General features: G+C 37.9%; 1 protein-coding gene across 1 annotated transcript in view; it reads left to right on the top strand.

Moving 5' to 3' along the window:
- Window positions 1-14,244, top strand: part of TET2 (tet methylcytosine dioxygenase 2) — a 131,849-nt gene that overhangs the window by 27,733 nt on the left and 89,872 nt on the right. The window contains exon 2 of the mRNA XM_020901220.2: window positions 10,847-10,990. The gene's annotated coding sequence lies outside the window, so the exon portion shown is untranslated. The remainder of the gene's footprint in view (window positions 1-10,846; window positions 10,991-14,244) is intronic.

Raw genomic sequence — 14,244 nt, 5'->3', positions numbered from 1 at the left:
TGGATGTTGGCAATTTGATCTCTGGTTCCTCTGCCTTTTCTAAATCCAGCTTTTACACCTAGAAGTTCTCAGTTCACATACTGCTGAAGCCTAGCTTAAAGGATTTTAAGCGTAATCTTGCTAGAATGTGAAATGAGTGCAATTGTGTGGTAATTTAAACATTCTTTGGCATTGCCTTTCTTTGGGATTGGAATGAGAACTGACCTTTTCCAGTCCTGTGGCCACTGCTGAGTTTTCCAGATTTGCTGGCATGTTGAGTGCAGCACTTTCACAGCATCATATTTTAGGACTTGAAATAGCTCAGCTGGAATTCCATCACCTCCACTAGATTTGTTTGCAGTAATGCTTCCTAAGGCCCACTTGACTTCACACTCCAGGATATCTGACCATACCATTGTGGTTATCTGGATCATGAAGGTCTTTTTTATATAGCTCTTCTGCATATTCTTGCCACCTCTTCTTAATATCTTCTGCTTCTGTTAGGTCTTTGCCATTTTTGTCCGTTATTGTGCTCATCTTTGCATGAAATATTCCCTTTGTATCTCCAATTTTCTTGAAGAAATCTCTCATTGTATTGTTTTCCTCTACTTATTTCCATTGTTCACTTAAGAAGTCTTTCTTATTTCCTCTTGCTGTTCTCTGGAACTCCGCATTCAGTTGGGTATATTTTTCCCTTTCTCCTTGCCTTTTGCTCCTCTCCTTTTCTTATCTATTTGTAAGGCCTCTTCAGACAACCACTTTGCCTTCTTGCATTTCTTTTTCTTGGAGATGGGTTTGGTACAGTTTTATGAACTTCTATCCATAGTTCTTCGGGCACTCTTGTCTACCAGATCTAGTCCCTTGAATCTGTTCATCACCTCCACTGTATAATCATAAGGGATTTGATTTAGGTAATACCTGAATCATCTAGTGGTTTCCCCTCCTTTCTTCAATTTGAGCCTGAATTTTGCAGTAAGGAGCTCATGATCTATGCCACAGTTGACTCCAGGTCTTGTTTTTTGCTGACTGTATAGAATTTCTCCATCTTCAGTTGCAAAGGATATAATCAATCTGATTATGTGTGTGTGCATGTGTGGTAAGTCACTTCAGTTGTGTCCAACTGTGTGCGACCCCATGGACTATAGCCTACCAGGCTTCTCTGTCCATGGGATTCTCCAGGCAAGAATACTGGAATGGGTTGCCATTCCCTTCTCCAGGGTATCCTCCCAACCCAGGGATCGAACCCACATCTCTTATGTCTCCTGCATTGGCAGGCAGGTTCTTTACCACATGTGTGTAGACCAAAGTATATTACAACTCATTATTCTTTCCACTAAATTTTAGAGCAAACCAAAATCTGCTCTAAAAAATATGTTTAATTTTAAAAATGTAATGCAACCATAAATTTGTTAAAAGAAAACAAGCTAAGCAGTAAAAGTATCTTTTGTTTTTCTTAGTGTTTCAGTTCAAGTCCTATCTTGTCTCTAGGTTTCTATCTGAGGTTGAGAAAATAACCTAATCTTCTTAATCAAGTCACAACCTTGTTTCAATGAACAGTTAGTACCAGTCCTTTATACCAAAGGTGAGGGAGGGGATATGATTTGATCAAAAGATGACCATTGGGCAAGATTAACTTGGCTTCATTCAGTGCCTTTGATAGATCAAAGGCTACAAGCCAAATTCATGTACCTACAGACTCCATGCCTTTTCACCGAGTATTGAAGATGAGAGTCCTGTTTGGTTTTATGTGAGGATTTCCCCCCTCATCACTCCTCAGAAAAGGAAGGATATCTATCCTCCTCATTTAGGAAATGAGTGCTTGTAATAGAAACTTATTTTTAGTCAGCTGTTCCCCTTAGATGATTTATGTCACCTCTGACCTGCTTTCTGATAAAACATGACTTCATTCATGGCTCTGAGATGACCTGTGTACACTGACCTGGCATAAACCCGGAGTGTTAAGTCATTTTAATGACAGTTGGAGAGAGGATTGATCTCCCACTGTAAGGCTGTCTACCGTGAGATTCTGTAAAGCAGCTGCATTCCTAGTGAGGCCTGGTTAAGTTTATCCTGCTATCAGGTTCTTCAGTATTACTCATCTTTCTCAAAAGGAAAGAGGTTTTTCCAGCATGCAGAGTATCTGGCTTTTAATGGCTGTCGTGTGCTTAGGTGCTCAGTCGTGTCCGACTCTCTGTGACCCCGTGGACTGTAGCCCGCCAGCCTCCTCTGTCCACGGGGATTCTCCAGGCAAGAATACTGCAGTGGGTTGCCATGCCCTTCACCAGGAGATCTTCCTGACCCAGGAATTGAACTAGGGTCTCCTGCTCTGCAGGCGGATTCTTTACCACCTGAGCTACCAGGGAAGCCCCTTCTGATGGCAACAGAGCTGAAATAACATACCTATACTTGGCTGCTCGTTTGTGTTTTCCCTTCGCTTGTTAACTGACTCATTCTTGGAGGTTACAGTGGTTACGCCCTCCTGGTCAGCAGATGGTTGACCTTTCTTAGAAAAGACACTTTCATATCTCCAAGTATAAGAAGATAATGCTCCAGCTTCATTGAGCATCTCATCCACTCAATGAAGAATCAGGACATTCAGTATTGATTCCCATGGCCTGTGACCCCGAGTCAACTTGGTGCAAAGGGCTTTTCTCAGACATCCTTCTCTAAAGGCAGGGTCAGTGACTCCTTTCTTTTTTCCAAACTCTGTTTTGCTCAATGATGATTTTAAAATGGTGATTTTATTCTTTCAGTATCTAAAAATGCTTCCTATATTCCAGAACCTCAACATTAATACACCGAGGGAAATAACATACTCTCACATTGCTGTTCTCATACTTTTAATTGTATAAAATACATTCACATGTTTTGTAATTATTGAACTTTTTGTTTTAAAATATATAGTTTCTTTGTTTTACAAGGGAGCTACATTATACTTTTTTATTTTAGAGCTTACATGTTACACTGTGGTATAATGACATTCCAAAAAAAAAAAAAAAGGTAAGTAAGTTCTGACATTTAAATATTTTCCATCATTTACCTTTCCCTGTATCGTCACCACCAATAGTATTTCACATTTTTATTGATTTGCCCTTTTATCATTCTTTATAACTCAGTTCCTCCTGTTTATTCCTCTGAGTTAAAGTTGCTTTCCACAGCTACCTCCTGTCCCACTTTTATTCCTTGTTTGCCTCTATAAAATAAGGTTAAAAATAAAGCCTCTACTATAAATCATTATTATTATACTTATTTGTATTTCTACCTAGAATATTTTAAAGCCCTCAAAAAGTTTCCGTTGTTCAGTCACCCTCCCTACACTATTATCTGTGTACTCTTTGGCCAAGTCTTTTGTTATTTTCTTTATTGGAGTGTGTGTTATATGTCTCTGTCTGTCTGTGTGGTCATGGTTGATAAACTTTAAATTTAGCCACAATTAACATGCTTTTAGATGAGTTTCTTTTTCTTGGGAGTTTGTTGATGATATTATATTTACTTTGTCTTGTGATTAAAAACGTGTGAGAGTTCTGTAGCAAAATAATGCTTTCTTACCTGCTTGCACTCTTCCATTTAGAAGAACTGGTAGTTGACAACGGGCTCTTTTTAATTTTGGTTTTCTACAACACAAGGGTTGCTAGGTAACTTTTAATCTCTTTCTACAAGAGAACAGTCAACAACAACAACAAATTTCTGCTCTCTTTAGATTGTATATTCCATCTAGAAGATCTGGCAAATAAAAAATGACTTAACACATTTTTTTTAAGTGTGCAGTTCTATATAGACCACCTTCTACATCTTTGGAACATGGCATCAAATATTTTTTAATTAAACTGCCACTTCTTCAACATTATGATCTGCTTATTCTTAAGAAATTAACTTCTAAGCAACATTTGCTATCTCCAGGAAATATATGAAAATCCAGTTTAATTTGAAAATAGTAATTTTATGAAAATATATCAAAATTGTGTTATTAAAATATCTACTTGGAAAAAAATATCTACTTGGATTTCTCATTTACTTATATGACTGTCCAATCTTAAGTGTGGTACAGCTGTTCATACTAAGCATTTTATTTACTTAGGGGGACAATATACTTAAATTCTGTCATCCTGGTCATTACTTAAATGTTTAACCTCATATTCTAATTTTTAAATAATTTCAGTGTCACAAAACATGTAATTTTTACACAAAACTTTTAAAAATTAAAAAAACCTTTTATCTTTTAAGTTTTCATTTCTTCTATCAGATTTCCCCCATGATGTTTCTTTCTAGCTACTGCCAAAGTTAATAGTTACATTTTCCCCAGTAACAAATAGTACGTTTGCAAAGACTTTAACAGTTATTTTATTGGAGTATAGTTGATTTACAGTATTGTGATTTGCAAAGATTTAAGCTATTGCTTAAAGCCTTTAAAAGAAAATCCTTTATTTAAGAATCATTCAAAAAGCTAGAGCTGGTATGTAGCAGGTATTCATGAGTGGAGCTGTGCTGAAGGTTGCTGAACTATTTCCAAGGTGGTGAGGGAATGCTGCTGCTCTAAGACACCCTGGCTCCCTCTCCACGACTCCCTCATCTTCCCCACAGTCCTGAAGCTAAAACAGGTGGTCTCTTGGACCCTCCTCCAACACCGTGACCCATGCTTTGATGTGCTAGCTGTTAAACGTTTTTATTATCACTCATGTGGTGAGAGAATCATCATTTACATGTCTTGGTGTTTTTAAGAGTACCTTATGATAGAAATACTTTATGTCATGTTAATAACATTTCTAATTTTGTAAAATGCATAATTTGCTTTTAATAATCCAAGTAAATAAAACCATGGTCTCTCATTACTCTGAAAGATTTGCTCTATTACTTTATAATATGAAATTACCAAATCTAACAGAAGAGAATATATCAATACCTTGTAAAATAATTTAGGGGAAATCAGTAAACATTGTGATTATCAGTTTACAGTTACCTGTTATGTGAGGATTATTCATTACAAAGTTTTAATATTTAGTATATGAAAGTGGTTGTTATTCACTCACTAAGTTGTATCTGACTCTTGTGACCCCATGGACTGCAGCATGCCAAGCTTCCCCATTCTTCACCATCTCTCTGAGTTTGCTCAGACTCATGTGAAATAAAATTATATTGCTTGTTCTAATTCTAATTTCCTATCAGTATAATTTTGTCATGGTTTTATACCTTATTCATTGTGTAATACCTCTTTTTTTAAACATGCTTTTGTTCCATCTGTATCAAATTAGACCATATTTAAGTCATAGAATCATAACACCTTAAATCTAGTTTGGAATAGAGATAAAACAAAGCTCAGTTTCCTTAAGTGATTGGCCTGAGATCATTAAGTTTTAGCGAATTAGTGGTAGAATTAAAACTGAGATGGATTTATACTTTGGTTATCTTTTCTACCTTCCTACTTCCTTAGTTTGCTTATGTGTTTACGAGAGTGATGGGTGAGCTGTGAGCTTCTGAGATTCAGCTCAAAACCTCACTCCTAATAGAAATATTGTTCTGCAGTCAGCCAAAGAAATTTAGTCACCAAGATCTAAAGTTCCTTGTGTGGAGAAAAAGGAACACATGAACCATAAAAAAAATCAGTGTATGCATTTTTCTCCACCTCTTTCATCTTCTTTGCCCCTTTCTTTTCTTCCACTACATACAGTTCCTAGAAGGGATCCCCAAAATGCTTAGACATTGCGAATGGCAGCTCTGTTTTAGAGAATTACAGAGAATTGTGTTTCCTATTTTAGTGGATGAATGTTTCCTATTTTAGTGGCTTTTCAGAGTTAAAAAAAAAATGGCCATACCTCCATTGGTTTATCTAAATAATAGCCCAGTCTCTGACCAAAGAGGTCAAGTATTAGCAAGGGTCAGAGTGTCGTAGATATGTTTGCTTTTCAGATGCAAGAAATTATGTATGCTTATTCTGCTTGATTTTTACTCAATATTTTTTTTAATGTGGGTTTTTCATCTTGGTGTTTCAAAATATCTATTCCCTCATAACTTTTGTTTGCTTGTTTGTTTTTGGAAGGTATGTACGTTGATAATCTATACACAACGCCAACGCCAAATGAATTTATACCTGGTAAATGGTACCTAATTTTTGTGCAATAGAAATACTATGTCAAATAGTTTATAACTGCTGCCTAATGTTTCAGCTTTGTTTGGCAATTTTAGTTCTATAAAGACTGTTCATTAGGAACAGTCTTGTTTGGTGTATATATGTATACTTTTATCTTCATGGAATTTGTTCTGTAAGTGCTTACTGAATTTTTCCTTGGAGTTACCACTTTGTGTTAGGAAGAATGAGGAGTAAATACACATGAGGACTTCCTTTAGTTTTCTTCTTAGAGCTTTAACTGCGGTAGTGATTTTTTTTTTTCAAAGCTTTAATAGAACTAACATTGCTGCCAAGTAGCTGACATTCTGAAATAGCACTTCCCTTTGGGCACCTTGCAGTGGGGATCATTTACTTGCAGAGAGAGAAGGAGGGAGCCTGAGCCCAGGCTTGTTGGGGCGGGGGAGGGGAGAAGGGCGAGGAAGGAGGGAGGAGACCTGAGTCCTGGGGATATCCTGCTGAGGTCAGTAACCTGCTGTTCAGTGGACGTCCAGTCTGACCCCTTTTAGACCTGGAGAAGGCTCACATCCAGCAGGGAAGCTGCCTGGGCAGCATGACACCAGGAAGGAAACACCTATCACTGGGAAACTTTGTAGAGACACGCAGTAAAGGTGGCTGAATAGCACAAAGGGGGAAGGAAGGACTAGACCCAGCAGCATGAACATAGTGCCCTGTTTGCGGCGGAAATACTTATCTAATGATTTGATCAGTGAAATATCCATCTGTTGGAAGGAGAATGAATATAAGACCGCCAAGAAAGATTTCTATATACAATGCCTAGTGTACATTGATGTATACATCTTGATAGTTTGTAAGGAGAAGTTTGGTTCCACTTTTGAAGGAAAGTGCCTGCTACTAGTATTTGAAGTACAGAATAACTTGCCTTTCACCAAAAAGAATTCTGTTCTTCCCTGAATCTCCTATAAGCTGTTGGAGGCCTGCCTCCTACAAAGTGTGCGCTAACATGACTGACAGCATTTTGAAGATTATATGACTAAGAATGCAATCAGTAAATCTTAGCTGTTTTTATTGTCACTGTTATTTTTTTCATCTACACTCTGGAAAAGATTGCAGAAGGATATTATCCTTTTGGAACAGTGAATAGTTGATGAAGATAAAATAGCAGAATAAGCTTCAATCTAGGGAGACAAAAGAAAAATCTGTCTTGGAACCACATTATCCTTAGAAAGATAGTGATTTTGACTGTGAGATTTATTTCATTCAGTTGAAAATATGGATAGGAGTGAGGAAATTTCAATGTGCTCTTGGTTTGCGGAAGGGAGGTGGGTGTTACCTTGATTTCTGTCTGGTTGCAGTTACCCTTCATGTTTATTCTGTTTAGCCTTCTAAATGATTTTTGTTTTCTTTATAATCTTAGTATATCAGGTCAGAGGGAAAACTCAATGTATAAGCAGATTGATATTGTTTTACATTTGCTTTGAGAGTATTTACCATAGCATCCTAAGTAGTATTATTAAGGTTCTCTTTCAAACCATGGACCCAAGTATATGAGTCATCACTGCAATGATTAGTGAATGATATTGTGTTGGAGACATTCCAAGACTGAACACAGCCAAGATCAGTGGTCAGCGCAGAACTGTGCTCTTATAGGAGCCTTGCGGTCTCTTACACATGTGCATTCTATTTATTGGGATAGCCTCTTTCTATAAAGGACCTTTTGGAGGCATAGAAAATTGGGACTTCACTGTCTCTTTGATGATTTGCCAGCTTGGTTCCCAGCCAGTCAGATAACTGCTCGTAGTGACTTGCTTTGCTCTAGGCTGCCCCGTCTTGTGCCGGTCTTTAGAGAGCAGTCTCACTAAGCCTGCTCACACCATTCTGAGCCAAGGACATTGCTGTCCTGAATGCCTTACAGTATAGATAAAAATTTTATAACAATTACGTTCTGATAAAACTCTGAGTTTACTCTGAGAATGCATTAGCCATTTAGGTTTTGCATTACTATTTTAAACAGAAAACAGGAAGGCAAGTGTTTCCTTCCTTCCTCAATATTTGGTCCATAAGTTGCTAAACCCAGCCTTAGGAATCTAAGGATATACAGACAAAGACCCTCTTCTTACCATTGCTTCTTTGACCTTCTCGAAAATGACAAAATGTTTCGTTGCCTCCAACCCTAACCTCCTAAACTGTACTTGTCTGATAATAATTATTTGCAATACATGGATTCCTCAAATATATCTTGTCAGAAGTTTATTTTGTCATTTCAAATTCCTTTATAGAATTTTTTTCCTGATTAATGCCATCATTCTTCCAGGCAACCAAGCTCAAAGCTTTGTTGCTATAATTGAGTCTTTCTTCCTGTATCTACAGTGTTACTAGTATCCACCCATTTCTCAATCAGTAATATTTCCCTACTTTATCATTTTTTTTCATTTCCTCTGCCACCCTTCTGTTCAGACTTATCGTGTACATCTGAACTATGGCAACAAGCCAATATCTTTTTTAAAAAACAATTTTCTTTATTTATCTATTTTTGGCTGTACTGGGTCTCCAGCTGTGTGGACTTTTCTCTAACTGCAGTAAGCAGGAGCTACTCTCTAGATAGAGTGCATGGGCTTCCCATTGCAGTGGCTTCTCCTGTTGGAGAGCACAGTCTCTGGGTGGCGTGGGCTTCAGTAGTGCAACTCCTAGGCTCTAGAGCACAGGCTCAGTAGTGGTGGTGCATGGGCTTAGCTGGCTGCAAAGCATGTAGCATCTTCATGGACCAGGGGTTGATCTGTGTCTCCTGCACTGACAGATGGATTCTTTACCACTGAGCCACTTGGGGAAGCCCCAAGCGTCTGCATCTTCTCCTGCATCACATTCACTAGGATGGCTTTAAACAAACAAACAGAAAAGACAGGCAATAACAAGTGTTTGTGAGGGTGTAGGAGAACTGGAACCTTCATATCATTGCTGATGGGAATGTAAAATAGCAGAGACTTTGTAAAAACAATTTGGCAGCTCCTCAAAAGGTTAAACATAAAATTATCTTATGACCTAGCAATTTCACTCCTAGGAATTCTGCTCCCAAGAGAATTGAAAACATATGTCCATACAAAAACTTAGAAACAATGAACAAATATGTTTAGAGCAGCATTATTCACAATGGCCTAAAGGTGGAAGCAATCTGTGTCTATCAACAGATAAATAGAAAAACAGAATGTAGTATATGCATATAATGGAATACTCTTCTGCCTTAAGAAGGAAGGAAATTCTGATATGTTACACCTTGGATGAATCTTCAAGGCATTATGTGAGGTAAAATAAACCGGTCACAAAAGGACAAATATGATTCTGCTTATATGAGGTACCTAGAATAGTCAAATTCATAGAGACAAAAAGTAAAATTATATGCTTAAAAATAATGACTTCTATGGTATGTGAATTACATCTCAATTTTTAATTGAGACAAGACAGTCTTAATACATTGACTTTTATGATGCCATGTTGCTGAAGAAACAGTATGCCCCAGTCTCAGCTTAATGTTTCTGGCTATGTAATGGAGAAAATTAAGTGACCTCCCTTCTGACTCTGTAAAATAGGGGTAATAGTAACTACCTTTCCAGATGTTTGTGTTAAATGAGTTAACATATCTACTTACTTCTAGCACGGTATCTGGCATCACTAAGAACCTAGTAAATTTACTAAGACCTCTTGGGACATGAGCCTTCAACAGCTTCCAGTACTATTTCAGATACTATTTCCAGATACTCTGGAAAGTGGTCCACCTCCTTTGCCATTTTACCAATACTCTGTTTTCTGGCTCAAAATTGCCTCTCCAGATTCTCCTAAGGCTATTTTATAGAAACCCTTCCTTCAGAATGGACTTTTTTTAGTCCCCCTAAAGTTGCTTTGCATATTTTTGCAACAGTGTCTTTTCTTGAAAACAGTGCTCTCTCCCTGTTCCTCTCTCTGAATTTCATCCTGCCTTAAAACTCAGCAGAAGCCTATCCTCATGCATTAAACTTTTCCTCTCATTTCAGTGCATGGATATCTCTCATTTCGTAGCACCCAAGATTTTCACTACATCTTTGATCAGTGAAGCCTTACTTTGGTTATATTTTTTAGGTATTTATCATATCACATGATCTTTTGAAAGTATGTGTTGAGCTAAATTAAAGCTCCTGAGCACCGGGTTACATGCTATCATTCTTTACCTTTTCCACAGCACTTAGCACATTGCCTTGATGTGGTGCATTTGGAATAAACATCTGCTATATGTGAGTTAAGCTAGTGCTACATCTCAACAAGTACGGGGACTTAAACTAATGATTCTCTATTTTGGCTGCACCTTAGAAACACTTGGGGAAGGTTTCATTTTTAGGCCAACAAATCGGAACCTCTGAGTGTTAGGCCTCAGCTTTATACCCAGGTGATAATTACAACCAAGACTGAGAACTATTGGCTTCAACCAATGAAATAATAGAAGCCAGTGGGTCTCACACTTAATTGATAATCACAGTTAAGATGTGATGACCACAGACTGACATAGTCAGAGATGCTTTGGATATTGCAAACTGCTCTGCAAATATTAGACAAATATTACAGTGCCGTTGAGACTTTGATGGTCTTGAGAAAGATCCTTAAACCCCAAAATTTTTCACAGTCAATGGCACAGTGGGGAAATACCTAACTATAGGCATCTAAAACCTCTAAATTCTGCATCATAGCTTTCATACCACATGTACATGCCTGGTTCCTTTCAGCTCTCTTAAAAATATTTAAACTCTTCATCTTTTCCAGGCTGGCCACCATTCAGCAGCAGACCCTCTCCAGATTGTCCACTTGCCTTTGCGCCTGGCTGAGTTACCTCATGGAAGCAGGAGATGGGCCCAGCGGCAGCCAGCAGGCCATGATCCAGGAGGTGCAGTGAGGGAAGAGCTGCTGGTAAGGCTCGGCGACAGTGATGCTAGTTTGCAAGGACGTTTGTTTTCACGTGAATGGTCAATCTCTCGTCCAGGCTCCAGCTCTGTGCTCTCTCAAATGCCTCTGCTATCTATGCTTACGATGCATGGCTTAGATTTTAAGGTCTGTGAATCCCCTAAAGTTGTGTGCTGACTTTTAAGTGTATACGTTGTTTTGTTTTGTTTTCTGGAGAAAAGGAAGGTTTTCATCAGATTCTTAATGTCTGATATCTTAGTAAAAGAGAAATAAGAACCATTCAAATACAGTAAGCACAGAGAAAGTTCCCGTCTTTACCCACTTGTCACAGTATTTCTTTTCTCCATTCTTACTTCACCTCTGGCCACTTTGTCTCAATCTTGTTTAGGACCAGAAAAATGCTATTTTATGGTTATTTACCGGTCTGAAAGTGAGCATCTCTTGAGCCTAGGCAGCTGGGCTTCATGACAGTTTGGCTTCGTAGACCTAGCTGAGAACTAAAGTTTAGAATGACAGATGTCAGAAGAGTCTATCTGATTTTTTCACATGATTTTTTCTGAAAAATGCAAATAGAGGAATGGACAAAGAGAAAGACACTTTTTTCATTATGTTCTTATACTTGATCTTAATAAAGATTAATTTATTTTGTTAATGAGCATCCCAACCTAAAGATTTTTTTATTTTTTTTTTAATCAGATCACTATCTTTTATATAGACATACAGAACTGATTTATTTTTTCCCCAAAACATTCAAGATAAATGTGCTTAGTTGCTGGTTCATGTCCGACTCTTTGGCACCCCATGGACTATGGCCTGCCAGACTCCTCTGTCCATGGGGGTTCTCCAGGCAAGAATACTGGAGTGGGTTGCCATGCCCTCCTCCAGGAGCTCTTTCCATCCCAGGGATCAAACCCAGGGCTCCCACATTGCAGGCAGATTTTTTTACCATCTGAGCCACCAGCAAAGCCCATGAATACTGGAGTGGGTAGCCTATTCCTTCTCCAGGGGAGCTTCCCAGCCTAGGAAACAACCCGGAGTCTCCTGCATTGCAAGCGGTTTCTTTACCAGCTGAACTACCCAGGGAAGCCCTTAAGATGAATAGTAGAATAAATTCTATGGTATATACCTTTGTTTGTTTAAATTGTAGATGCATTGTAGAAGAGGAAGTACAGATTAGCTGGAAAAAGGAAGAATGAGATTTTTTTTTTCCATCTATAATTCTTCAGCAGGTAATTAATTCTGCATTAGTTTCACGAAATCTTGTTTATGCATACAGCATAGTAAATCTTCTAAAAAGCCTGTGTAGCTTAATCTCTGCCCTCACTACAGATGCCTGAGGATATAAGTATCCACTCTGCCACTTGATACTTCTTAGAGACTGACCTGGTGCTGAGAAATCCTTTCCAACGTGTCCTCAGTTAAACTCCCATGATTCCTGGATATTGCCATTTTCAAGACATAGGGCAAGTGCATCTGCCTAGATTACCTCTCTGCCCTGGGAATTTTAAGTCGCCATGTAAGGGAAAGAGAACTCAGAACTCAGTGGTAACTCTCAGAATGAAAATTTTCCCCTTGCATGCTAATGTTTTTAGAGTAATCGTCACTGAAAATAGACTTCCTCTTTCCCCTCTCACGCTGGAAAATGTTAGGTAATTATGAATAAAGCTTTCTTTGCCTTTCCCCTCCTCCTTGAGTGAATGCTCTGCCCCTCACCGTGGGGACTGTGGCTATTCTTTCTGTGTTTGGCCTTAACATGAGAACTGAGACAGCCTTTAAGAAAATGTTTATCTCTTCAGTTAAGTCATAACATTAGTCAGAAGATTTTCTTTTATTGGAGATGATGGGTGGATAAGTAAGGAAAAACAAAAGTTTAGGGAAAAGTATAAGATAAATTACTAACAAGAAAAAAGGACAGGGATTTCCCTGGTGGTCCAGTGGCTAAGACTCCATGCTCTCAATGCAGAGGACCTGGATTCGATCCCTGGTCAGGGAACCAGATCTCACATGCTGCAGCTTGACTGTGCAGCCAAATAAATAAATATTTTTTAAAACAGAAAGAAAAGAGGACAGGAGATTAAAATATTAGCTGTTATTTTTTTTTTTTTAATTTCAAGTCACTCCTGAAGGAGTCCTTCCTTCATATTCAAAAAGAATCTAATTTTGTTTTAGTCTAATCTAGTTTTTTTACAGTTTGGTAAACTCAGCCTAAGACTTATTTTCAGTAGTAAATAAATCTGGGGCTTATTTTTAATAATGTTGATTAGCTGTGTGTTCCATGGGAAAGTTATTTAACCTCTTTAAGCCTTGTTTTATTTGGCAAGGAGGAAAATAGGTCAGAGTTAAATAATAATAGAATTGTGTAATGTTATATGGATAGTATGTTCAGGGCCTGGCACATAGTAAGTTCTCAATTGTATAGTAGCATTTTTTTATCATTAATCACTATTACTAATGTTGCTTTTAGTTTTTTAATAATGAATTCATTCAAAAAGTGTTTCTTGACCACCTATCAAATACCAGGCACTCTTTAGGAAGGGACATATTAATGAGCAAAACAGAGAAAAGTCTTTCCTTATTTATAGAGTGGGAGCCAGACATAAATACAAATGCATATTATGTAGAATATCAGGGAATACTAAGCATAAGCATTTTGTCAGGAAAAGGAAATTGGAGGCATAGTGAGTTAGTAATTGAAGATAGAGTAGTCAGAAAAGACATCAGGATAAAATTACTTGTTGAGTAAAAAACATGAAAAAGGAATACGCTCAGACCATAAAGTTACGTGGGGGCAATGTTTCCAGTAGAGGGGAAATACCGCAAAGCTCTCGAGCAGTTTTTTCGGAGTGATTCAAAGAGAATCAGAACATCATGTACAGCTTCTTCATGCATCACCAATAAACATTTGCCCAGGTTCCCAAGTGAATGATACAGATAAGAACTTTGGGAGTTCAGAGAATGGCAAGGTACATCTAGACTAAAATGGGTAGAGAAGACTTTATGAAGGAAGGTGGTGGTCGGGATCTCAGAGGCGAGGAAGAATTTGGATAGTTGGTAAAAGCGTACATACCTTCAGTTACAAAATAAATAAACAAAATCTGAAGATCTAATATATAACATGGTGACTATAGCTGACAGTGCTGTACTGTATAATTAAAATTTGCTAAGAAAGTACAACTTAAATGTTCTCACCAAAAAAAAAAAAAAAACCACAAGAACCTAAACATCAGGTGATGGCGGTGGTAATTAACTTGATGGAGGAA

Source organism: Odocoileus virginianus, chromosome 21, assembly GCF_023699985.2.
Source record: "Odocoileus virginianus isolate 20LAN1187 ecotype Illinois chromosome 21, Ovbor_1.2, whole genome shotgun sequence".
Taxonomy (NCBI): domain Eukaryota; kingdom Metazoa; phylum Chordata; class Mammalia; order Artiodactyla; family Cervidae; genus Odocoileus; species Odocoileus virginianus.
This window is presented reverse-complemented; position numbering and strand designations above follow the sequence as displayed.